General features: G+C 44.6%; 9 non-coding genes and 32 pseudogenes across 9 annotated transcripts; all 41 read left to right on the top strand.

Moving 5' to 3' along the window:
• The first annotated feature begins 1,862 nt into the window (after nucleotides 1-1,862).
• Nucleotides 1,863-1,981, top strand: LOC149100755 (5S ribosomal RNA). Its single transcript, XR_016203222.1, has one exon. It is a non-coding gene; the product is annotated as a 5S ribosomal RNA (ribosomal RNA).
• Nucleotides 1,982-2,365: 384 nt separating this feature from the next.
• On the top strand, nucleotides 2,366-2,484 carry LOC149100756 (5S ribosomal RNA; annotated as a pseudogene).
• Nucleotides 2,485-2,868: 384 nt separating this feature from the next.
• Nucleotides 2,869-2,987, top strand: LOC149100757 (5S ribosomal RNA; annotated as a pseudogene).
• A 384-nt stretch (nucleotides 2,988-3,371) lies between these two features.
• LOC149100758 (5S ribosomal RNA) lies at nucleotides 3,372-3,490 on the top strand (annotated as a pseudogene).
• Nucleotides 3,491-3,874: 384 nt separating this feature from the next.
• Nucleotides 3,875-3,993, top strand: LOC149100759 (5S ribosomal RNA; annotated as a pseudogene).
• Nucleotides 3,994-4,377: 384 nt separating this feature from the next.
• LOC149100760 (5S ribosomal RNA) lies at nucleotides 4,378-4,496 on the top strand (annotated as a pseudogene).
• A 384-nt stretch (nucleotides 4,497-4,880) lies between these two features.
• LOC149100761 (5S ribosomal RNA) lies at nucleotides 4,881-4,999 on the top strand (annotated as a pseudogene).
• Nucleotides 5,000-5,383: 384 nt separating this feature from the next.
• Nucleotides 5,384-5,502, top strand: LOC149100762 (5S ribosomal RNA; annotated as a pseudogene).
• A 384-nt stretch (nucleotides 5,503-5,886) lies between these two features.
• Nucleotides 5,887-6,005, top strand: LOC149100763 (5S ribosomal RNA; annotated as a pseudogene).
• A 386-nt stretch (nucleotides 6,006-6,391) lies between these two features.
• LOC149100764 (5S ribosomal RNA) lies at nucleotides 6,392-6,510 on the top strand (annotated as a pseudogene).
• Nucleotides 6,511-6,894: 384 nt separating this feature from the next.
• On the top strand, nucleotides 6,895-7,013 carry LOC149100765 (5S ribosomal RNA). Its single transcript, XR_016203223.1, has one exon. It is a non-coding gene; the product is annotated as a 5S ribosomal RNA (ribosomal RNA).
• A 384-nt stretch (nucleotides 7,014-7,397) lies between these two features.
• On the top strand, nucleotides 7,398-7,516 carry LOC149100766 (5S ribosomal RNA; annotated as a pseudogene).
• A 384-nt stretch (nucleotides 7,517-7,900) lies between these two features.
• LOC149100767 (5S ribosomal RNA) lies at nucleotides 7,901-8,019 on the top strand (annotated as a pseudogene).
• Nucleotides 8,020-8,403: 384 nt separating this feature from the next.
• LOC149100768 (5S ribosomal RNA) lies at nucleotides 8,404-8,522 on the top strand (annotated as a pseudogene).
• A 384-nt stretch (nucleotides 8,523-8,906) lies between these two features.
• Nucleotides 8,907-9,025, top strand: LOC149100769 (5S ribosomal RNA; annotated as a pseudogene).
• Nucleotides 9,026-9,409: 384 nt separating this feature from the next.
• On the top strand, nucleotides 9,410-9,528 carry LOC149100770 (5S ribosomal RNA; annotated as a pseudogene).
• Nucleotides 9,529-9,912: 384 nt separating this feature from the next.
• LOC149100771 (5S ribosomal RNA) lies at nucleotides 9,913-10,031 on the top strand (annotated as a pseudogene).
• A 386-nt stretch (nucleotides 10,032-10,417) lies between these two features.
• Nucleotides 10,418-10,536, top strand: LOC149100772 (5S ribosomal RNA). Its single transcript, XR_016203224.1, has one exon. It is a non-coding gene; the product is annotated as a 5S ribosomal RNA (ribosomal RNA).
• Nucleotides 10,537-10,920: 384 nt separating this feature from the next.
• Nucleotides 10,921-11,039, top strand: LOC149100773 (5S ribosomal RNA). The gene has a single exon (XR_016203225.1). It is a non-coding gene; the product is annotated as a 5S ribosomal RNA (ribosomal RNA).
• Nucleotides 11,040-11,422: 383 nt separating this feature from the next.
• On the top strand, nucleotides 11,423-11,541 carry LOC149100774 (5S ribosomal RNA; annotated as a pseudogene).
• Nucleotides 11,542-11,925: 384 nt separating this feature from the next.
• LOC149100775 (5S ribosomal RNA) lies at nucleotides 11,926-12,044 on the top strand. The gene has a single exon (XR_016203226.1). It is a non-coding gene; the product is annotated as a 5S ribosomal RNA (ribosomal RNA).
• A 384-nt stretch (nucleotides 12,045-12,428) lies between these two features.
• LOC149100776 (5S ribosomal RNA) lies at nucleotides 12,429-12,547 on the top strand. The gene has a single exon (XR_016203227.1). It is a non-coding gene; the product is annotated as a 5S ribosomal RNA (ribosomal RNA).
• Nucleotides 12,548-12,931: 384 nt separating this feature from the next.
• On the top strand, nucleotides 12,932-13,050 carry LOC149100777 (5S ribosomal RNA; annotated as a pseudogene).
• A 384-nt stretch (nucleotides 13,051-13,434) lies between these two features.
• On the top strand, nucleotides 13,435-13,553 carry LOC149100778 (5S ribosomal RNA; annotated as a pseudogene).
• A 384-nt stretch (nucleotides 13,554-13,937) lies between these two features.
• Nucleotides 13,938-14,056, top strand: LOC149100779 (5S ribosomal RNA; annotated as a pseudogene).
• A 384-nt stretch (nucleotides 14,057-14,440) lies between these two features.
• On the top strand, nucleotides 14,441-14,559 carry LOC149100780 (5S ribosomal RNA; annotated as a pseudogene).
• Nucleotides 14,560-14,943: 384 nt separating this feature from the next.
• On the top strand, nucleotides 14,944-15,062 carry LOC149100781 (5S ribosomal RNA; annotated as a pseudogene).
• Nucleotides 15,063-15,446: 384 nt separating this feature from the next.
• LOC149100782 (5S ribosomal RNA) lies at nucleotides 15,447-15,565 on the top strand (annotated as a pseudogene).
• A 384-nt stretch (nucleotides 15,566-15,949) lies between these two features.
• On the top strand, nucleotides 15,950-16,068 carry LOC149100783 (5S ribosomal RNA; annotated as a pseudogene).
• A 384-nt stretch (nucleotides 16,069-16,452) lies between these two features.
• On the top strand, nucleotides 16,453-16,571 carry LOC149100784 (5S ribosomal RNA; annotated as a pseudogene).
• A 384-nt stretch (nucleotides 16,572-16,955) lies between these two features.
• LOC149100785 (5S ribosomal RNA) lies at nucleotides 16,956-17,074 on the top strand (annotated as a pseudogene).
• Nucleotides 17,075-17,458: 384 nt separating this feature from the next.
• Nucleotides 17,459-17,577, top strand: LOC149100786 (5S ribosomal RNA). The gene has a single exon (XR_016203228.1). It is a non-coding gene; the product is annotated as a 5S ribosomal RNA (ribosomal RNA).
• Nucleotides 17,578-17,961: 384 nt separating this feature from the next.
• On the top strand, nucleotides 17,962-18,080 carry LOC149100787 (5S ribosomal RNA; annotated as a pseudogene).
• Nucleotides 18,081-18,464: 384 nt separating this feature from the next.
• On the top strand, nucleotides 18,465-18,583 carry LOC149100788 (5S ribosomal RNA; annotated as a pseudogene).
• Nucleotides 18,584-18,967: 384 nt separating this feature from the next.
• On the top strand, nucleotides 18,968-19,086 carry LOC149100789 (5S ribosomal RNA; annotated as a pseudogene).
• Nucleotides 19,087-19,470: 384 nt separating this feature from the next.
• LOC149100790 (5S ribosomal RNA) lies at nucleotides 19,471-19,589 on the top strand (annotated as a pseudogene).
• A 384-nt stretch (nucleotides 19,590-19,973) lies between these two features.
• LOC149100791 (5S ribosomal RNA) lies at nucleotides 19,974-20,092 on the top strand. Its single transcript, XR_016203230.1, has one exon. It is a non-coding gene; the product is annotated as a 5S ribosomal RNA (ribosomal RNA).
• Nucleotides 20,093-20,476: 384 nt separating this feature from the next.
• Nucleotides 20,477-20,595, top strand: LOC149100792 (5S ribosomal RNA; annotated as a pseudogene).
• Nucleotides 20,596-20,979: 384 nt separating this feature from the next.
• LOC149100793 (5S ribosomal RNA) lies at nucleotides 20,980-21,098 on the top strand (annotated as a pseudogene).
• A 384-nt stretch (nucleotides 21,099-21,482) lies between these two features.
• On the top strand, nucleotides 21,483-21,601 carry LOC149100794 (5S ribosomal RNA; annotated as a pseudogene).
• Nucleotides 21,602-21,985: 384 nt separating this feature from the next.
• Nucleotides 21,986-22,104, top strand: LOC149100795 (5S ribosomal RNA). Its single transcript, XR_016203231.1, has one exon. It is a non-coding gene; the product is annotated as a 5S ribosomal RNA (ribosomal RNA).
• The last annotated feature ends 162 nt before the right edge of the window (nucleotides 22,105-22,266 follow it).

Below are 22,266 nucleotides of genomic sequence, written 5' to 3' on the forward strand. Positions count from 1 at the left end.
GAGGAAAAAGCACACTGGAAACATTTCACTTCATACTTTCTTCGTATCTCCAATCTTCGTCTTGGAAAGATGTCTCTCGCACTGGACTATTCGTTGCAGCGTATCGATCGAGACATACCCAGTTTTCATAAGGAACTGCTAACGGCTTGGCACCGACATAAGGATCACCGCGTGCGGACCGGATCCGCTGAGTCCGTCAGTGATATCCTTAATGAACCCCTGTTCCTGAACCCTGAAATTACCACTGAAGACAAGCCCCTGATCTTTACAGACTGGATTGCAGCTGGAATCACCCGGATTAGAGACATCTGCTATGAAGTTATCCCGGGGTACCTACCTGTGTCAGCCATACACGACATGCTAACAGAGAAAAATCCGCGCACCTTATCTAGAACAACAGAAGAATTGAGAGAGCTATTTGTCGCTCTTCCCCCAGATTGGTCCCAAAAGATCTGTACTGCCTCAGTGTGGCCGCCGCCTACCTTGCAACCTTGTTTTGGCATTGTGAACTCCAGGCCTGGACAAACACCCATCGATATTTCATTGTGCAGGACGCGTCATTTTTACACACATTTGCTGCAAGCCGAGAAGCCCGTTATCCCTGCTGTAGACCATTGGAAGCAGAATCTTCAACCAGAACCCTGCTTTAACGCTAAACAATGGAAAGCTTTATATCCACCGCTCATCAACAACAAACACGGTGATGTAAACTGGAAGATCACCCACAGAGTTCTCCCCACCGCCTTGTCTTTAAACAGGATCGGGGTGTATGCCACACCGTATTGTCACCGATGTGGTGTTACCGACACCTTGGAGCACGCCATACTCGACTGCCCTACTGTCCATAATTTCTGGAACCAGCTACAGACATATGTGGATAAAATCACTGAACGGAAACTGACACTCACCACACAAGTAAAGTTATTTGGAAAAGCCAAAACGAACAATGACTCTCTAACACCGAGATCACTAGATTTAGTCAACTGGACACTAACATTGGCCCGCTGGGCTATCTATAAATCCGCCGTCAACTACCGAACAAAGAACTTGACATATCCGCCCGAAGCGCTGTTTAAAGCTATGGTTAAATCGCATTTGCGTTTCCAATACAAGCTATATAAGTTGAGACACACGCAATACTACTTTCCACATCATTGGTGTTTAGGAGAGGCTTTTGCTAAAGTAGAAAATGACACTTTAACTTTTACATTGTAATAAAAATATTGAGCTACTAAATGATGTAGATTAACGAGACCCTAAATGGAACACTGATAAGTCTTATTTATTTTATGATACTATTGTAAAAATAACGATGCCTAAATAGTTGATAAAATAACTAGAGGATTGTAAATAAAAAAGCTCTTTGAGCCTTTTAAGAAAAAAAAACCGGTTCTCGTCCGATGACCGAAGTCAAGTCCTGTTGGGCGGCGTCAGTACCTGGCTGGGTGACCACCTGGGAATACGCCGTGTTGTAGACTTTTGGAGCCATTTTGGGACTGGACTCTTCAGAGAAGATTTCCATACGCCTCCACATCATTGATCCCTCTGTTTTCAAAATGTTGTCTTTTTTTTTTGGAATTATTTTTCCAGCAAGTTGACAGCATATTAGAAGATTTTCTTGTTTGATTACAGCACTGCAACACTGAGCAGCACACTGGAGGCAATCTCTTGAATGTGGCTTTGATGACTGACCATTGGAGAATCGCCCTTTTGTGATTTGAAGTCTTAGCTGGCTTTGGAATCTCTGGGTTAAGTAGCCGAGACGTAATTGGAAATTCATGACAACAGCAATTAAAGGCCTTCCTTCTAAGAGACTTAAAAGAGAGTCCAAGCAATTGGGCAAGGTTTGAGTTGTTTCTTTCGTCTACGACCACACCACAGGGAACGTACCGGTTCTCGTCCGATCACCGAAGTCAAGTCCTGTTGGGCGGCGTCAGTACCTGGCTGGGTGACCACCTGGGAATACGCCGTGTTGTAGACTTTTGGAGCCATTTTGGGACTGGACTCTTCAGAGAAGATTTCCATACGCCTCCACATCATTGATCCCTCTGTTTTCAAAATGTTGTCTTTTTTTTTTGGAATTATTTTTCCAGCAAGTTGACAGCATATTAGAAGATTTTCTTGTTTGATTACAGCACTGCAACACTGAGCAGCACACTGGAGGCAATCTCTTGAATGTGGCTTTGATGACTGACCATTGGAGAATCGCCCTTTTGTGATTTGAAGTCTTAGCTGGCTTTGGAATCTCTGGGTTAAGTAGCCGAGACGTAATTGGAAATTCATGACAACAGCAATTAAAGGCCTTCCTTCTAAGAGACTTAAAAGAGAGTCCAAGCAATTGGGCAAGGTTTGAGTTGTTTCTTTCGTCTACGACCACACCACAGGGAACGTACCGGTTCTCGTCCGATCACCGAAGTCAAGTGCTGTTGGGCGGCGTCAGTACCTGGCTGGGTGACCACCTGGGAATACGCCGTGTTGTAGACTTTCGGACCCATTTTGGGACTGGACTCTTCAGAGAAGATTTCCATACGCCTCCACATCATTGATCCCTCTGTTTTCAAAATGTTGTCTTTTTTTTTTGGAATTATTTTTCCAGCAAGTTGACAGCATATTAGAAGATTTTCTTGTTTGATTACAGCACTGCAACACTGAGCAGCACACTGGAGGCAATCTCTTGAATGTGGCTTTGATGACTGACCATTGGAGAATCGCCCTTTTGTGATTTGAAGTCTTAGCTGGCTTTGGAATCTCTGGGTTAAGTAGCCGAGACGTAATTGGAAATTCATGACAACAGCAATTAAAGGCCTTCCTTCTAAGAGACTTAAAAGAGAGTCCAAGCAATTGGGCAAGGTTTGAGTTGTTTCTTTCGTCTACGACCACACCACAGGGAACGTACCGGTTCTCGTCCGATGACCGAAGTCAAGTCCTGTTGGGCGGCGTCAGTACCTGGCTGGGTGACCACCTGGGAATACGCCGTGTTGTAGACTTTTGGAGCCATTTTGGGACTGGACTCTTCAGAGAAGATTTCCATACGCCTCCACATCATTGATCCCTCTGTTTTCAAAATGTTGTCTTTTTTTTTTGGAATTATTTTTCCAGCAAGTTGACAGCATATTAGAAGATTTTCTTGTTTGATTACAGCACTGCAACACTGAGCAGCACACTGGAGGCAATCTCTTGAATGTGGCTTTGATGACTGACCATTGGAGAATCGCCCTTTTGTGATTTGAAGTCTTAGCTGGCTTTGGAATCTCTGGGTTAAGTAGCCGAGACGTAATTGGAAATTCATGACAACAGCAATTAAAGGCCTTCCTTCTAAGAGACTTAAAAGAGAGTCCAAGCAATTGGGCAAGGTTTGAGTTGTTTCTTTCGTCTACGACCACACCACAGGGAACGTACCGGTTCTCGTCCGATGACCGAAGTCAAGTCCTGTTGGGCGGCGTCAGTACCTGGCTGGGTGACCACCTGGGAATACGCCGTGTTGTAGACTTTTGGAGCCATTTTGGGACTGGACTCTTCAGAGAAGATTTCCATACGCCTCCACATCATTGATCCCTCTGTTTTCAAAATGTTGTCTTTTTTTTTTGGAATTATTTTTCCAGCAAGTTGACAGCATATTAGAAGATTTTCTTGTTTGATTACAGCACTGCAACACTGAGCAGCACACTGGAGGCAATCTCTTGAATGTGGCTTTGATGACTGACCATTGGAGAATCGCCCTTTTGTGATTTGAAGTCTTAGCTGGCTTTGGAATCTCTGGGTTAAGTAGCCGAGACGTAATTGGAAATTCATGACAACAGCAATTAAAGGCCTTCCTTCTAAGAGACTTAAAAGAGAGTCCAAGCAATTGGGCAAGGTTTGAGTTGTTTCTTTCGTCTACGACCACACCACAGGGAACGTACCGGTTCTCGTCCGATGACCGAAGTCAAGTCCTGTTGGGCGGCGTCAGTACCTGGCTGGGTGACCACCTGGGAATACGCCGTGTTGTAGACTTTTGGAGCCATTTTGGGACTGGACTCTTCAGAGAAGATTTCCATACGCCTCCACATCATTGATCCCTCTGTTTTCAAAATGTTGTCTTGTTTTTTTGGAATTATTTTTCCAGCAAGTTGACAGCATATTAGAAGATTTTCTTGTTTGATTACAGCACTGCAACACTGAGCAGCACACTGGAGGCAATCTCTTGAATGTGGCTTTGATGACTGACCATTGGAGAATCGCCCTTTTGTGATTTGAAGTCTTAGCTGGCTTTGGAATCTCTGGGTTAAGTAGCCGAGACGTAATTGGAAATTCATGACAACAGCAATTAAAGGCCTTCCTTCTAAGAGACTTAAAAGAGAGTCCAAGCAATTGGGCAAGGTTTGAGTTGTTTCTTTCGTCTACGACCACACCACAGGGAACGTACCGGTTCTCGTCCGATCACCGAAGTCAAGTGCTGTTGGGCGGCGTCAGTACCTGGCTGGGTGACCACCTGGGAATACGCCGTGTTGTAGACTTTTGGAGCCATTTTGGGACTGGACTCTTCAGAGAAGATTTCCATACGCCTCCACATCATTGATCCCTCTGTTTTCAAAATGTTGTCTTTTTTTTTTGGAATTATTTTTCCAGCAAGTTGACAGCATATTAGAAGATTTTCTTGTTTGATTACAGCACTGCAACACTGAGCAGCACACTGGAGGCAATCTCTTGAATGTGGCTTTGATGACTGACCATTGGAGAATCGCCCTTTTGTGATTTGAAGTCTTAGCTGGCTTTGGAATCTCTGGGTTAAGTAGCCGAGACGTAATTGGAAATTCATGACAACAGCAATTAAAGGCCTTCCTTCTAAGAGACTTAAAAGAGAGTCCAAGCAATTGGGCAAGGTTTGAGTTGTTTCTTTCGTCTACGACCACACCACAGGGAACGTACCGGTTCTCGTCCGATCACCGAAGTCAAGTGCTGTTGGGCGGCGTCAGTACCTGGCTGGGTGACCACCTGGGAATACGCCGTGTTGTAGACTTTTGGAGCCATTTTGGGACTGGACTCTTCAGAGAAGATTTCCATACGCCTCCACATCATTGATCCCTCTGTTTTCAAAATGTTGTCTTTTTTTTTTGGAATTATTTTTCCAGCAAGTTGACAGCATATTAGAAGATTTTCTTGTTTGATTACAGCACTGCAACACTGAGCAGCACACTGGAGGCAATCTCTTGAATGTGGCTTTGATGACTGACCATTGGAGAATCGCCCTTTTGTGATTTGAAGTCTTAGCTGGCTTTGGAATCTCTGGGTTAAGTAGCCGAGACGTAATTGGAAATTCATGACAACAGCAATTAAAGGCCTTCCTTCTAAGAGACTTAAAAGAGAGTCCAAGCAATTGGGCAAGGTTTGAGTTGTTTCTTTCGTCTACGACCACACCACAGGGAACGTACCGGTTCTCGTCCGATCACCGAAGTCAAGTGCTGTTGGGCGGCGTCAGTACCTGGCTGGGTGACCACCTGGGAATACGCCGTGTTGTAGACTTTTGGAGCCATTTTGGGACTGGACTCTTCAGAGAAGATTTCCATACGCCTCCACATCATTGATCCCTCTGTTTTCAAAATGTTGTCTTTTTTTTTTGGAATTATTTTTCCAGCAAGTTGACAGCATATTAGAAGATTTTCTTGTTTGATTACAGCACTGCAACACTGAGCAGCACACTGGAGGCAATCTCTTGAATGTGGCTTTGATGACTGACCATTGGAGAATCGCCCTTTTGTGATTTGAAGTCTTAGCTGGCTTTGGAATCTCTGGGTTAAGTAGCCGAGACGTAATTGGAAATTCATGACAACAGCAATTAAAGGCCTTCCTTCTAAGAGACTTAAAAGAGAGTCCAAGCAATTGGGCAAGGTTTGAGTTGTTTCTTTCGTCTACGACCACACCACAGGGAACGTACCGGTTCTCGTCCGATCACCGAAGTCAAGTGCTGTTGGGCGGCGTCAGTACCTGGCTGGGTGACCACCTGGGAATACGCCGTGTTGTAGACTTTTGGAGCCATTTTGGGACTGGACTCTTCAGAGAAGATTTCCATACGCCTCCACATCATTGATCCCTCTGTTTTCAAAATGTTGTCTTTTTTTTTTTTGGAATTATTTTTCCAGCAAGTTGACTGCATATTAGAAGATTTTCTTGTTTGATTACAGCACTGCAACACTGAGCAGCACACTGGAGGCAATCTCTTGAATGTGGCTTTGATGACTGACCATTGGAGAATCGCCCTTTTGTGATTTGAAGTCTTAGCTGGCTTTGGAATCTCTGGGTTAAGTAGCCGAGACGTAATTGGAAATTCATGACAACAGCAATTAAAGGCCTTCCTTCTAAGAGACTTAAAAGAGAGTCCAAGCAATTGGGCAAGGTTTGAGTTGTTTCTTTCGTCTACGACCACACCACAGGGAACGTACCGGTTCTCGTCCGATCACCGAAGTCAAGTGCTGTTGGGCGGCGTCAGTACCTGGCTGGGTGACCACCTGGGAATACGCCGTGTTGTAGACTTTTGGAGCCATTTTGGGACTGGACTCTTCAGAGAAGATTTCCATACGCCTCCACATCATTGATCCCTCTGTTTTCAAAATGTTGTCTTTTTTTTTTGGAATTATTTTTCCAGCAAGTTGACAGCATATTAGAAGATTTTCTTGTTTGATTACAGCACTGCAACACTGAGCAGCACACTGGAGGCAATCTCTTGAATGTGGCTTTGATGACTGACCATTGGAGAATCGCCCTTTTGTGATTTGAAGTCTTAGCTGGCTTTGGAATCTCTGGGTTAAGTAGCCGAGACGTAATTGGAAATTCATGACAACAGCAATTAAAGGCCTTCCTTCTAAGAGACTTAAAAGAGAGTCCAAGCAATTGGGCAAGGTTTGAGTTGTTTCTTTCGTCTACGACCACACCACAGGGAACGTACCGGTTCTCGTCCGATCACCGAAGTCAAGTCCTGTTGGGCGGCGTCAGTACCTGGCTGGGTGACCACCTGGGAATACGCCGTGTTGTAGACTTTTGGAGCCATTTTGGGACTGGACTCTTCAGAGAAGATTTCCATACGCCTCCACATCATTGATCCCTCTGTTTTCAAAATGTTGTCTTTTTTTTTTGGAATTATTTTTCCAGCAAGTTGACAGCATATTAGAAGATTTTCTTGTTTGATTACAGCACTGCAACACTGAGCAGCACACTGGAGGCAATCTCTTGAATGTGGCTTTGATGACTGACCATTGGAGAATCGCCCTTTTGTGATTTGAAGTCTTAGCTGGCTTTGGAATCTCTGGGTTAAGTAGCCGAGACGTAATTGGAAATTCATGACAACAGCAATTAAAGGCCTTCCTTCTAAGAGACTTAAAAGAGAGTCCAAGCAATTGGGCAAGGTTTGAGTTGTTTCTTTCGTCTACGACCACACCACAGGGAACGTACTGGTTCTCGTCCGATCACCGAAGTCAAGTCCTGTTGGGCGGCGTCAGTACCTGGCTGGGTGACCACCTGGGAATACGCCGTGTTGTAGACTTTTGGACCCATTTTGGGACTGGACTCTTCAGAGAAGATTTCCATACGCCTCCACATCATTGATCCCTCTGTTTTCAAAATGTTGTCTTTTTTTTTTGGAATTATTTTTCCAGCAAGTTGACAGCATATTAGAAGATTTTCTTGTTTGATTACAGCACTGCAACACTGAGCAGCACACTGGAGGCAATCTCTTGAATGTGGCTTTGATGACTGACCATTGGAGAATCGCCCTTTTGTGATTTGAAGTCTTAGCTGGCTTTGGAATCTCTGGGTTAAGTAGCCGAGACGTAATTGGAAATTCATGACAACAGCAATTAAAGGCCTTCCTTCTAAGAGACTTAAAAGAGAGTCCAAGCAATTGGGCAAGGTTTGAGTTGTTTCTTTCGTCTACGACCACACCACAGGGAACGTACCGGTTCTCGTCCGATGACCGAAGTCAAGTGCTGTTGGGCGGCGTCAGTACCTGGCTGGGTGACCACCTGGGAATACGCCGTGTTGTAGACTTTTGGAGCCATTTTGGGACTGGACTCTTCAGAGAAGATTTCCATACGCCTCCACATCATTGATCCCTCTGTTTTCAAAATGTTGTCTTTTTTTTTTGGAATTATTTTTCCAGCAAGTTGACAGCATATTAGAAGATTTTCTTGTTTGATTACAGCACTGCAACACTGAGCAGCACACTGGAGGCAATCTCTTGAATGTGGCTTTGATGACTGACCATTGGAGAATCGCCCTTTTGTGATTTGAAGTCTTAGCTGGCTTTGGAATCTCTGGGTTAAGTAGCCGAGACGTAATTGGAAATTCATGACAACAGCAATTAAAGGCCTTCCTTCTAAGAGACTTAAAAGAGAGTCCAAGCAATTGGGCAAGGTTTGAGTTGTTTCTTTCGTCTACGACCACACCACAGGGAACGTAGCGGTTCTCGTCCGATCACCGAAGTCAAGTGCTGTTGGGCGGCGTCAGTACCTGGCTGGGTGACCACCTGGGAATACGCCGTGTTGTAGACTTTTGGAGCCATTTTGGGACTGGACTCTTCAGAGAAGATTTCCATACGCCTCCACATCATTGATCCCTCTGTTTTCAAAATGTTGTCTTTTTTTTTTGGAATTATTTTTCCAGCAAGTTGACAGCATATTAGAAGATTTTCTTGTTTGATTACAGCACTGCAACACTGAGCAGCACACTGGAGGCAATCTCTTGAATGTGGCTTTGATGACTGACCATTGGAGAATCGCCCTTTTGTGATTTGAAGTCTTAGCTGGCTTTGGAATCTCTGGGTTAAGTAGCCGAGACGTAATTGGAAATTCATGACAACAGCAATTAAAGGCCTTCCTTCTAAGAGACTTAAAAGAGAGTCCAAGCAATTGGGCAAGGTTTGAGTTGTTTCTTTCGTCTACGACCACACCACAGGGAACGTACCGGTTCTCGTCCGATCACCGAAGTCAAGTGCTGTTGGGCGGCGTCAGTACCTGGCTGGGTGACCACCTGGGAATACGCCGTGTTGTAGACTTTTGGAGCCATTTTGGGACTGGACTCTTCAGAGAAGATTTCCATACGCCTCCACATCATTGATCCCTCTGTTTTCAAAATGTTGTCTTTTTTTTTTGGAATTATTTTTCCAGCAAGTTGACAGCATATTAGAAGATTTTCTTGTTTGATTACAGCACTGCAACACTGAGCAGCACACTGGAGGCAATCTCTTGAATGTGGCTTTGATGACTGACCATTGGAGAATCGCCCTTTTGTGATTTGAAGTCTTAGCTGGCTTTGGAATCTCTGGGTTAAGTAGCCGAGACGTAATTGGAAATTCATGACAACAGCAATTAAAGGCCTTCCTTCTAAGAGACTTAAAAGAGAGTCCAAGCAATTGGGCAAGGTTTGAGTTGTTTCTTTCGTCTACGACCACACCACAGGGAACGTACCGGTTCTCGTCCGATCACCGAAGTCAAGTGCTGTTGGGCGGCGTCAGTACCTGGCTGGGTGACCACCTGGGAATACGCCGTGTTGTAGACTTTTGGAGCCATTTTGGGACTGGACTCTTCAGAGAAGATTTCCATACGCCTCCACATCATTGATCCCTCTGTTTTCAAAATGTTGTCTTTTTTTTTTGGAATTATTTTTCCAGCAAGTTGACAGCATATTAGAAGATTTTCTTGTTTGATTACAGCACTGCAACACTGAGCAGCACACTGGAGGCAATCTCTTGAATGTGGCTTTGATGACTGACCATTGGAGAATCGCCCTTTTGTGATTTGAAGTCTTAGCTGGCTTTGGAATCTCTGGGTTAAGTAGCCGAGACGTAATTGGAAATTCATGACAACAGCAATTAAAGGCCTTCCTTCTAAGAGACTTAAAAGAGAGTCCAAGCAATTGGGCAAGGTTTGAGTTGTTTCTTTCGTCTACGACCACACCACAGGGAACGTACCGGTTCTCGTCCGATCACCGAAGTCAAGTGCTGTTGGGCGGCGTCAGTACCTGGCTGGGTGACCACCTGGGAATACGCCGTGTTGTAGACTTTTGGAGCCATTTTGGGACTGGACTCTTCAGAGAAGATTTCCATACGCCTCCACATCATTGATCCCTCTGTTTTCAAAATGTTGTCTTTTTTTTTTTTGGAATTATTTTTCCAGCAAGTTGACTGCATATTAGAAGATTTTCTTGTTTGATTACAGCACTGCAACACTGAGCAGCACACTGGAGGCAATCTCTTGAATGTGGCTTTGATGACTGACCATTGGAGAATCGCCCTTTTGTGATTTGAAGTCTTAGCTGGCTTTGGAATCTCTGGGTTAAGTAGCCGAGACGTAATTGGAAATTCATGACAACAGCAATTAAAGGCCTTCCTTCTAAGAGACTTAAAAGAGAGTCCAAGCAATTGGGCAAGGTTTGAGTTGTTTCTTTCGTCTACGACCACACCACAGGGAACGTACCGGTTCTCGTCCGATCACCGAAGTCAAGTCCTGTTGGGCGGCGTCAGTACCTGGCTGGGTGACCACCTGGGAATACGCCGTGTTGTAGACTTTTGGAGCCATTTTGGGACTGGACTCTTCAGAGAAGATTTCCATACGCCTCCACATCATTGATCCCTCTGTTTTCAAAATGTTGTCTTTTTTTTTTGGAATTATTTTTGCAGCAAGTTGACAGCATATTAGAAGATTTTCTTGTTTGATTACAGCACTGCAACACTGAGCAGCACACTGGAGGCAATCTCTTGAATGTGGCTTTGATGACTGACCATTGGAGAATCGCCCTTTTGTGATTTGAAGTCTTAGCTGGCTTTGGAATCTCTGGGTTAAGTAGCCGAGACGTAATTGGAAATTCATGACAACAGCAATTAAAGGCCTTCCTTCTAAGAGACTTAAAAGAGAGTCCAAGCAATTGGGCAAGGTTTGAGTTGTTTCTTTCGTCTACGACCACACCACAGGGAACGTACCGGTTCTCGTCCGATCACCGAAGTCAAGTCCTGTTGGGCGGCGTCAGTACCTGGCTGGGTGACCACCTGGGAATACGCCGTGTTGTAGACTTTTGGAGCCATTTTGGGACTGGACTCTTCAGAGAAGATTTCCATACGCCTCCACATCATTGATCCCTCTGTTTTCAAAATGTTGTCTTTTTTTTTGGAATTATTTTTCCAGCAAGTTGACAGCATATTAGAAGATTTTCTTGTTTGATTACAGCACTGCAACACTGAGCAGCACACTGGAGGCAATCTCTTGAATGTGGCTTTGATGACTGACCATTGGAGAATCGCCCTTTTGTGATTTGAAGTCTTAGCTGGCTTTGGAATCTCTGGGTTAAGTAGCCGAGACGTAATTGGAAATTCATGACAACAGCAATTAAAGGCCTTCCTTCTAAGAGACTTAAAAGAGAGTCCAAGCAATTGGGCAAGGTTTGAGTTGTTTCTTTCGTCTACGACCACACCACAGGGAACGTACCGGTTCTCGTCCGATCACCGAAGTCAAGTGCTGTTGGGCGGCGTCAGTACCTGGCTGGGTGACCACCTGGGAATACGCCGTGTTGTAGACTTTTGGAGCCATTTTGGGACTGGACTCTTCAGAGAAGATTTCCATACGCCTCCACATCATTGATCCCTCTGTTTTCAAAATGTTGTCTTTTTTTTTTGGAATTATTTTTCCAGCAAGTTGACAGCATATTAGAAGATTTTCTTGTTTGATTACAGCACTGCAACACTGAGCAGCACACTGGAGGCAATCTCTTGAATGTGGCTTTGATGACTGACCATTGGAGAATCGCCCTTTTGTGATTTGAAGTCTTAGCTGGCTTTGGAATCTCTGGGTTAAGTAGCCGAGACGTAATTGGAAATTCATGACAACAGCAATTAAAGGCCTTCCTTCTAAGAGACTTAAAAGAGAGTCCAAGCAATTGGGCAAGGTTTGAGTTGTTTCTTTCGTCTACGACCACACCACAGGGAACGTACCGGTTCTCGTCCGATCACCGAAGTCAAGTCCTGTTGGGCGGCGTCAGTACCTGGCTGGGTGACCACCTGGGAATACGCCGTGTTGTAGACTTTTGGAGCCATTTTGGGACTGGACTCTTCAGAGAAGATTTCCATACGCCTCCACATCATTGATCCCTCTGTTTTCAAAATGTTGTCTTTTTTTTTTGGAATTATTTTTCCAGCAAGTTGACAGCATATTAGAAGATTTTCTTGTTTGATTACAGCACTGCAACACTGAGCAGCACACTGGAGGCAATCTCTTGAATGTGGCTTTGATGACTGACCATTGGAGAATCGCCCTTTTGTGATTTGAAGTCTTAGCTGGCTTTGGAATCTCTGGGTTAAGTAGCCGAGACGTAATTGGAAATTCATGACAACAGCAATTAAAGGCCTTCCTTCTAAGAGACTTAAAAGAGAGTCCAAGCAATTGGGCAAGGTTTGAGTTGTTTCTTTCGTCTACGACCACACCACAGGGAACGTACCGGTTCTCGTCCGATCACCGAAGTCAAGTCCTGTTGGGCGGCGTCAGTACCTGGCTGGGTGACCACCTGGGAATACGCCGTGTTGTAGACTTTTGGAGCCATTTTGGGACTGGACTCTTCAGAGAAGATTTCCATACGCCTCCACATCATTGATCCCTCTGTTTTCAAAATGTTGTCTTTTTTTTTTGGAATTATTTTTCCAGCAAGTTGACAGCATATTAGAAGATTTTCTTGTTTGATTACAGCACTGCAACACTGAGCAGCACACTGGAGGTAATCTCTTGAATGTGGCTTTGATGACTGACCATTGGAGAATCGCCCTTTTGTGATTTGAAGTCTTAGCTGGCTTTGGAATCTCTGGGTTAAGTAGCCGAGACGTAATTGGAAATTCATGACAACAGCAATTAAAGGCCTTCCTTCTAAGAGACTTAAAAGAGAGTCCAAGCAATTGGGCAAGGTTTGAGTTGTTTCTTTCGTCTACGACCACACCACAGGGAACGTAGCGGTTCTCGTCCGATCACCGAAGTCAAGTCCTGTTGGGCGGCGTCAGTACCTGGCTGGGTGACCACCTGGGAATACGCCGTGTTGTAGACTTTTGGAGCCATTTTGGGACTGGACTCTTCAGAGAAGATTTCCATACGCCTCCACATCATTGATCCCTCTGTTTTCAAAATGTTGTCTTTTTTTTTTGGAATTATTTTTCCAGCAAGTTGACAGCATATTAGAAGATTTTCTTGTTTGATTACAGCACTGCAACACTGAGCAGCACACTGGAGGTAATCTCTTGAATGTGGCTTTGATGACTGACCATTGGAGAATCGCCCTTTTGTGATTTGAAGTCTTAGCTGGCTTTGGAATCTCTGGGTTAAGTAGCCGAGACGTAATTGGAAATTCATGACAACAGCAATTAAAGGCCTTCCTTCTAAGAGACTTAAAAGAGAGTCCAAGCAATTGGGCAAGGTTTGAGTTGTTTCTTTCGTCTACGACCACACCACAGGGAACGTAGCGGTTCTCGTCCGATCACCGAAGTCAAGTCCTGTTGGGCGGCGTCAGTACCTGGCTGGGTGACCACCTGGGAATACGCCGTGTTGTAGACTTTTGGAGCCATTTTGGGACTGGACTCTTCAGAGAAGATTTCCATACGCCTCCACATCATTGATCCCTCTGTTTTCAAAATGTTGTCTTTTTTTTTTGGAATTATTTTTGCAGCAAGTTGACAGCATATTAGAAGATTTTCTTGTTTGATTACAGCACTGCAACACTGAGCAGCACACTGGAGGCAATCTTTTGAATGTGGCTTTGATGACTGACCATTGGAGAATCGCCCTTTTGTGATTTGAAGTCTTAGCTGGCTTTGGAATCTCTGGGTTAAGTAGCCGAGACGTAATTGGAAATTCATGACAACAGCAATTAAAGGCCTTCCTTCTAAGAGACTTAAAAGAGAGTCCAAGCAATTGGGCAAGGTTTGAGTTGTTTCTTTCGTCTACGACCACACCACAGGGAACGTACCGGTTCTCGTCCGATGACCGAAGTCAAGTCCTGTTGGGCGGCGTCAGTACCTGGCTGGGTGACCACCTGGGAATACGCCGTGTTGTAGACTTTTGGAGCCATTTTGGGACTGGACTCTTCAGAGAAGATTTCCATACGCCTCCACATCATTGATCCCTCTGTTTTCAAAATGTTGTCTTTTTTTTTTGGAATTATTTTTCCAGCAAGTTGACAGCATATTAGAAGATTTTCTTGTTTGATTACAGCACTGCAACACTGAGCAGCACACTGGAGGCAATCTCTTGAATGTGGCTTTGATGACTGACCATTGGAGAATCGCCCTTTTGTGATTTGAAGTCTTAGCTGGCTTTGGAATCTCTGGGTTAAGTAGCCGAGACGTAATTGGAAATTCATGACAACAGCAATTAAAGGCCTTCCTTCTAAGAGACTTAAAAGAGAGTCCAAGCAATTGGGCAAGGTTTGAGTTGTTTCTTTCGTCTACGACCACACCACAGGGAACGTACCGGTTCTCGTCCGATGACCGAAGTCAAGTCCTGTTGGGCGGCGTCAGTACCTGGCTGGGTGACCACCTGGGAATACGCCGTGTTGTAGACTTTTGGAGCCATTTTGGGACTGGACTCTTCAGAGAAGATTTCCATACGCCTCCACATCATTGATCCCTCTGTTTTCAAAATGTTGTCTTTTTTTTTTGGAATTATTTTTCCAGCAAGTTGACAGCATATTAGAAGATTTTCTTGTTTGATTACAGCACTGCAACACTGAGCAGCACACTGGAGGCAATCTCTTGAATGTGGCTTTGATGACTGACCATTGGAGAATCGCCCTTTTGTGATTTGAAGTCTTAGCTGGCTTTGGAATCTCTGGGTTAAGTAGCCGAGACGTAATTGGAAATTCATGACAACAGCAATTAAAGGCCTTCCTTCTAAGAGACTTAAAAGAGAGTCCAAGCAATTGGGCAAGGTTTGAGTTGTTTCTTTCGTCTACGACCACACCACAGGGAACGTAGCGGTTCTCGTCCGATCACCGAAGTCAAGTCCTGTTGGGCGGCGTCAGTACCTGGCTGGGTGACCACCTGGGAATACGCCGTGTTGTAGACTTTTGGAGCCATTTTGGGACTGGACTCTTCAGAGAAGATTTCCATACGCCTCCACATCATTGATCCCTCTGTTTTCAAAATGTTGTCTTTTTTTTTTGGAATTATTTTTCCAGCAAGTTGACAGCATATTAGAAGATTTTCTTGTTTGATTACAGCACTGCAACACTGAGCAGCACACTGGAGGTAATCTCTTGAATGTGGCTTTGATGACTGACCATTGGAGAATCGCCCTTTTGTGATTTGAAGTCTTAGCTGGCTTTGGAATCTCTGGGTTAAGTAGCCGAGACGTAATTGGAAATTCATGACAACAGCAATTAAAGGCCTTCCTTCTAAGAGACTTAAAAGAGAGTCCAAGCAATTGGGCAAGGTTTGAGTTGTTTCTTTCGTCTACGACCACACCACAGGGAACGTACCGGTTCTCGTCCGATGACCGAAGTCAAGTCCTGTTGGGCGGCGTCAGTACCTGGCTGGGTGACCACCTGGGAATACGCCGTGTTGTAGACTTTTGGAGCCATTTTGGGACTGGACTCTTCAGAGAAGATTTCCATACGCCTCCACATCATTGATCCCTCTGTTTTCAAAATGTTGTCTTTTTTTTTTGGAATTATTTTTCCAGCAAGTTGACAGCATATTAGAAGATTTTCTTGTTTGATTACAGCACTGCAACACTGAGCAGCACACTGGAGGTAATCTCTTGAATGTGGCTTTGATGACTGACCATTGGAGAATCGCCCTTTTGTGATTTGAAGTCTTAGCTGGCTTTGGAATCTCTGGGTTAAGTAGCCGAGACGTAATTGGAAATTCATGACAACAGCAATTAAAGGCCTTCCTTCTAAGAGACTTAAAAGAGAGTCCAAGCAATTGGGCAAGGTTTGAGTTGTTTCTTTCGTCTACGACCACACCACAGGGAACGTAGCGGTTCTCGTCCGATCACCGAAGTCAAGTCCTGTTGGGCGGCGTCAGTACCTGGCTGGGTGACCACCTGGGAATACGCCGTGTTGTAGACTTTTGGAGCCATTTTGGGACTGGACTCTTCAGAGAAGATTTCCATACGCCTCCACATCATTGATCCCTCTGTTTTCAAAATGTTGTCTTTTTTTTTTGGAATTATTTTTCCAGCAAGTTGACAGCATATTAGAAGATTTTCTTGTTTGATTACAGCACTGCAACACTGAGCAGCACACTGGAGGCAATCTTTTGAATGTGGCTTTGATGACTGACCATTGGAGAATCGCCCTTTTGTGATTTGAAGTCTTAGCTGGCTTTGGAATCTCTGGGTTAAGTAGCCGAGACGTAATTGGAAATTCATGACAACAGCAATTAAAGGCCTTCCTTCTAAGAGACTTAAAAGAGAGTCCAAGCAATTGGGCAAGGTTTGAGTTGTTTCTTTCGTCTACGACCACACCACAGGGAACGTACCGGTTCTCGTCCGATCACCGAAGTCAAGTCCTGTTGGGCGGAGTCAGTACCTGGCTGGGTGACCACCTGGGAATACGCCGTGTTGTAGACTTTTGGAGCCATTTTGGGACTGGACTCTTCAGAGAAGATTTCCATACGCCTCCACATCATTGATCCCTCTGTTTTCAAAATGTTGTCTTTTTTTTTTGGAATTATTTTTCCAGCAAGTTGACAGCATATTAGAAGATTTTCTTGTTTGATTACAGCACTGCAACACTGAGCAGCACACTGGAGGCAATCTCTTGAATGTGGCTTTGATGACTGACCATTGGAGAATCGCCCTTTTGTGATTTGAAGTCTTAGCTGGCTTTGGAATCTCTGGGTTAAGTAGCCGAGACGTAATTGGAAATTCATGACAACAGCAATTAAAGGCCTTCCTTCTAAGAGACTTAAAAGAGAGTCCAAGCAATTGGGCAAGGTTTGAGTTGTTTCTTTCGTCTACGACCACACCACAGGGAACGTACCGGTTCTCGTCCGATGACCGAAGTCAAGTCCTGTTGGGCGGCGTCAGTACCTGGCTGGGTGACCACCTGGGAATACGCCGTGTTGTAGACTTTTGGAGCCATTTTGGGACTGGACTCTTCAGAGAAGATTTCCATACGCCTCCACATCATTGATCCCTCTGTTTTCAAAATGTTGTCTTTTTTTTTTGGAATTATTTTTCCAGCAAGTTGACAGCATATTAGAAGATTTTCTTGTTTGATTACAGCACTGCAACACTGAGCAGCACACTGGAGGCAATCTCTTGAATGTGGCTTTGATGACTGACCATTGGAGAATCGCCCTTTTGTGATTTGAAGTCTTAGCTGGCTTTGGAATCTCTGGGTTAAGTAGCCGAGACGTAATTGGAAATTCATGACAACAGCAATTAAAGGCCTTCCTTCTAAGAGACTTAAAAGAGAGTCCAAGCAATTGGGCAAGGTTTGAGTTGTTTCTTTCGTCTACGACCACACCACAGGGAACGTACCGGTTCTCGTCCGATCACCGAAGTCAAGTCCTGTTGGGCGGCGTCAGTACCTGGCTGGGTGACCACCTGGGAATACGCCGTGTTGTAGACTTTTGGAGCCATTTTGGGACTGGACTCTTCAGAGAAGATTTCCATACGCCTCCACATCATTGATCCCTCTGTTTTCAAAATGTTGTCTTTTTTTTTTGGAATTATTTTTCCAGCAAGTTGACAGCATATTAGAAGATTTTCTTGTTTGATTACAGCACTGCAACACTGAGCAGCACACTGGAGGTAATCTCTTGAATGTGGCTTTGATGACTGACCATTGGAGAATCGCCCTTTTGTGATTTGAAGTCTTAGCTGGCTTTGGAATCTCTGGGTTAAGTAGCCGAGACGTAATTGGAAATTCATGACAACAGCAATTAAAGGCCTTCCTTCTAAGAGACTTAAAAGAGAGTCCAAGCAATTGGGCAAGGTTTGAGTTGTTTCTTTCGTCTACGACCACACCACAGGGAACGTAGCGGTTCTCGTCCGATCACCGAAGTCAAGTCCTGTTGGGCGGCGTCAGTACCTGGCTGGGTGACCACCTGGGAATACGCCGTGTTGTAGACTTTTGGAGCCATTTTGGGACTGGACTCTTCAGAGAAGATTTCCATACGCCTCCACATCATTGATCCCTCTGTTTTCAAAATGTTGTCTTTTTTTTTTGGAATTATTTTTGCAGCAAGTTGACAGCATATTAGAAGATTTTCTTGTTTGATTACAGCACTGCAACACTGAGCAGCACACTGGAGGCAATCTTTTGAATGTGGCTTTGATGACTGACCATTGGAGAATCGCCCTTTTGTGATTTGAAGTCTTAGCTGGCTTTGGAATCTCTGGGTTAAGTAGCCGAGACGTAATTGGAAATTCATGACAACAGCAATTAAAGGCCTTCCTTCTAAGAGACTTAAAAGAGAGTCCAAGCAATTGGGCAAGGTTTGAGTTGTTTCTTTCGTCTACGACCACACCACAGGGAACGTACCGGTTCTCGTCCGATGACCGAAGTCAAGTCCTGTTGGGCGGCGTCAGTACCTGGCTGGGTGACCACCTGGGAATACGCCGTGTTGTAGACTTTTGGAGCCATTTTGGGACTGGACTCTTCAGAGAAGATTTCCATACGCCTCCACATCATTGATCCCTCTGTTTTCAAAATGTTGTCTTTTTTTTTTGGAATTATTTTTCCAGCAAGTTGACAGCATATTAGAAGATTTTCTTGTTTGATTACAGCACTGCAACACTGAGCAGCACACTGGAGGCAATCTCTTGAATGTGGCTTTGATGACTGACCATTGGAGAATCGCCCTTTTGTGATTTGAAGTCTTAGCTGGCTTTGGAATCTCTGGGTTAAGTAGCCGAGACGTAATTGGAAATTCATGACAACAGCAATTAAAGGCCTTCCTTCTAAGAGACTTAAAAGAGAGTCCAAGCAATTGGGCAAGGTTTGAGTTGTTTCTTTCGTCTACGACCACACCACAGGGAACGTACCGGTTCTCGTCCGATGACCGAAGTCAAGTCCTGTTGGGCGGCGTCAGTACCTGGCTGGGTGACCACCTGGGAATACGCCGTGTTGTAGACTTTTGGAGCCATTTTGGGACTGGACTCTTCAGAGAAGATTTCCATACGCCTCCACATCATTGATCCCTCTGTTTTCAAAATGTTGTCTTTTTTTTTTGGAATTATTTTTCCAGCAAGTTGACAGCATATTAGAAGATTTTCTTGTTTGATTACAGCACTGCAACACTGAGCAGCACACTGGAGGCAATCTCTTGAATGTGGCTTTGATGACTGACCATTGGAGAATCGCCCTTTTGTGATTTGAAGTCTTAGCTGGCTTTGGAATCTCTGGGTTAAGTAGCCGAGACGTAATTGGAAATTCATGACAACAGCAATTAAAGGCCTTCCTTCTAAGAGACTTAAAAGAGAGTCCAAGCAATTGGGCAAGGTTTGAGTTGTTTCTTTCGTCTACGACCACACCACAGGGAACGTACCGGTTCTCGTCCGATGACCGAAGTCAAGTCCTGTTGGGCGGCGTCAGTACCTGGCTGGGTGACCACCTGGGAATACGCCGTGTTGTAGACTTTTGGAGCCATTTTGGGACTGGACTCTTCAGAGAAGATTTCCATACGCCTCCACATCATTGATCCCTCTGTTTTCAAAATGTTGTCTTTTTTTTTTGGAATTATTTTTCCAGCAAGTTGACAGCATATTAGAAGATTTTCTTGTTTGATTACAGCACTGCAACACTGAGCAGCACACTGGAGGCAATCTCTTGAATGTGGCTTTGATGACTGACCATTGGAGAATCGCCCTTTTGTGATTTGAAGTCTTAGCTGGCTTTGGAATCTCTGGGTTAAGTAGCCGAGACGTAATTGGAAATTCATGACAACAGCAATTAAAGGCCTTCCTTCTAAGAGACTTAAAAGAGAGTCCAAGCAATTGGGCAAGGTTTGAGTTGTTTCTTTCGTCTACGACCACACCACAGGGAACGTACCGGTTCTCGTCCGATCACCGAAGTCAAGTCCTGTTGGGCGGCGTCAGTACCTGGCTGGGTGACCACCTGGGAATACGCCGTGTTGTAGACTTTTGGAGCCATTTTGGGACTGGACTCTTCAGAGAAGATTTCCATACGCCTCCACATCATTGATCCCTCTGTTTTCAAAATGTTGTCTTTTTTTTTTGGAATTATTTTTCCAGCAAGTTGACAGCATATTAGAAGATTTTCTTGTTTGATTACAGCACTGCAACACTGAGCAGCACACTGGAGGTAATCTCTTGAATGTGGCTTTGATGACTGACTATTGGAGAATCGCCCTTTTGTGATTTGAAGTCTTAGCTGGCTTTGGAATCTCTGGGTTAAGTAGCCGAGACGTAATTGGAAATTCATGACAACAGCAATTAAAGGCCTTCCTTCTAAGAGACTTAAAAGAGAGTCCAAGCAATTGGGCAAGGTTTGAGTTCTTTCTTTCGTCTACGACCACACCACAGGGAACGTAGCGGTTCTCGTCCGATCACCGAAGTCAAGTCCTGTTGGGCGGCGTCAGTACCTGGCTGGGTGACCACCTGGGAATACGCCGTGTTGTAGACTTTTGGAGCCATTTTGGGACTGGACTCTTCAGAGAAGATTTCCATACGCCTCCACATCATTGATCCCTCTGTTTTCAAAATGTTGTCTTTTTTTTTTGGAATTATTTTTCCAGCAAGTTGACAGCATATTAGAAGATTTTCTTGTTTGATTACAGCACTGCAACACTGAGCAGCACACTGGAGGCAATCTCTTGAATGTGGCTTTGATGACTGACCATTGGAGAATCGCCCTTTTGTGATTTGAAGTCTTAGCTGGCTTTGGAATCTCTGGGTTAAGTAGCCGAGACGTAATTGGAAATTCATGACAACAGCAATTAAAGGCCTTCCTTCTAAGAGACTTAAAAGAGAGTCCAAGCAATTGGGCAAGGTTTGAGTTGTTTCTTTCGTCTACGACCACACCACAGGGAACGTACCGGTTCTCGTCCGATCACCGAAGTCAAGTCCTGTTGGGCGGAGTCAGTACCTGGCTGGGTGACCACCTGGGAATACGCCGTGTTGTAGACTTTTGGAGCCATTTTGGGACTGGACTCTTCAGAGAAGATTTCCATACGCCTCCACATCATTGATCCCTCTGTTTTCAAAATGTTGTCTTTTTTTTTTGGAATTATTTTTCCAGCAAGTTGACAGCATATTAGAAGATTTTCTTGTTTGATTACAGCACTGCAACACTGAGCAGCACACTGGAGGCAATCTCTTGAATGTGGCTTTGATGACTGACCATTGGAGAATCGCCCTTTTGTGATTTGAAGTCTTAGCTGGCTTTGGAATCTCTGGGTTAAGTAGCCGAGACGTAATTGGAAATTCATGACAACAGCAATTAAAGGCCTTCCTTCTAAGAGACTTAAAAGAGAGTCCAAGCAATTGGGCAAGGTTTGAGTTGTTTCTTTCGTCTACGACCACACCACAGGGAACGTACCGGTTCTCGTCCGATGACCGAAGTCAAGTCCTGTTGGGCGGCGTCAGTACCTGGCTGGGTGACCACCTGGGAATACGCCGTGTTGTAGACTTTTGGAGCCATTTTGGGACTGGACTCTTCAGAGAAGATTTCCATACGCCTCCACATCATTGATCCCTCTGTTTTCAAAATGTTGTCTTTTTTTTTTGGAATTATTTTTCCAGCAAGTTGACAGCATATTAGAAGATTTTCTTGTTTGATTACAGCACTGCAACACTGAGCAGCACACTGGAGGCAATCTCTTGAATGTGGCTTTGATGACTGACCATTGGAGAATCGCCCTTTTGTGATTTGAAGTCTTAGCTGGCTTTGGAATCTCTGGGTTAAGTAGCCGAGACGTAATTGGAAATTCATGACAACAGCAATTAAAGGCCTTCCTTCTAAGAGACTTAAAAGAGAGTCCAAGCAATTGGGCAAGGTTTGAGTTGTTTCTTTCGTCTACGACCACACCACAGGGAACGTACCGGTTCTCGTCCGATCACCGAAGTCAAGTCCTGTTGGGCGGCGTCAGTACCTGGCTGGGTGACCACCTGGGAATACGCCGTGTTGTAGACTTTTGGAGCCATTTTGGGACTGGACTCTTCAGAGAAGATTTCCATACGCCTCCACATCATTGATCCCTCTGTTTTCAAAATGTTGTCTTTTTTTTTTGGAATTATTTTTCCAGCAAGTTGACAGCATATTAGAAGATTTTCTTGTTTGATTACAGCACTGCAA

Source organism: Orbicella faveolata, unplaced genomic scaffold (assembly GCF_042242905.1).
Source record: "Orbicella faveolata isolate gen_17 unplaced genomic scaffold, um_ofav_v1 contig_4, whole genome shotgun sequence".
Classification (NCBI taxonomy): Eukaryota; Metazoa; Cnidaria; class Anthozoa; order Scleractinia; family Merulinidae; genus Orbicella; species Orbicella faveolata.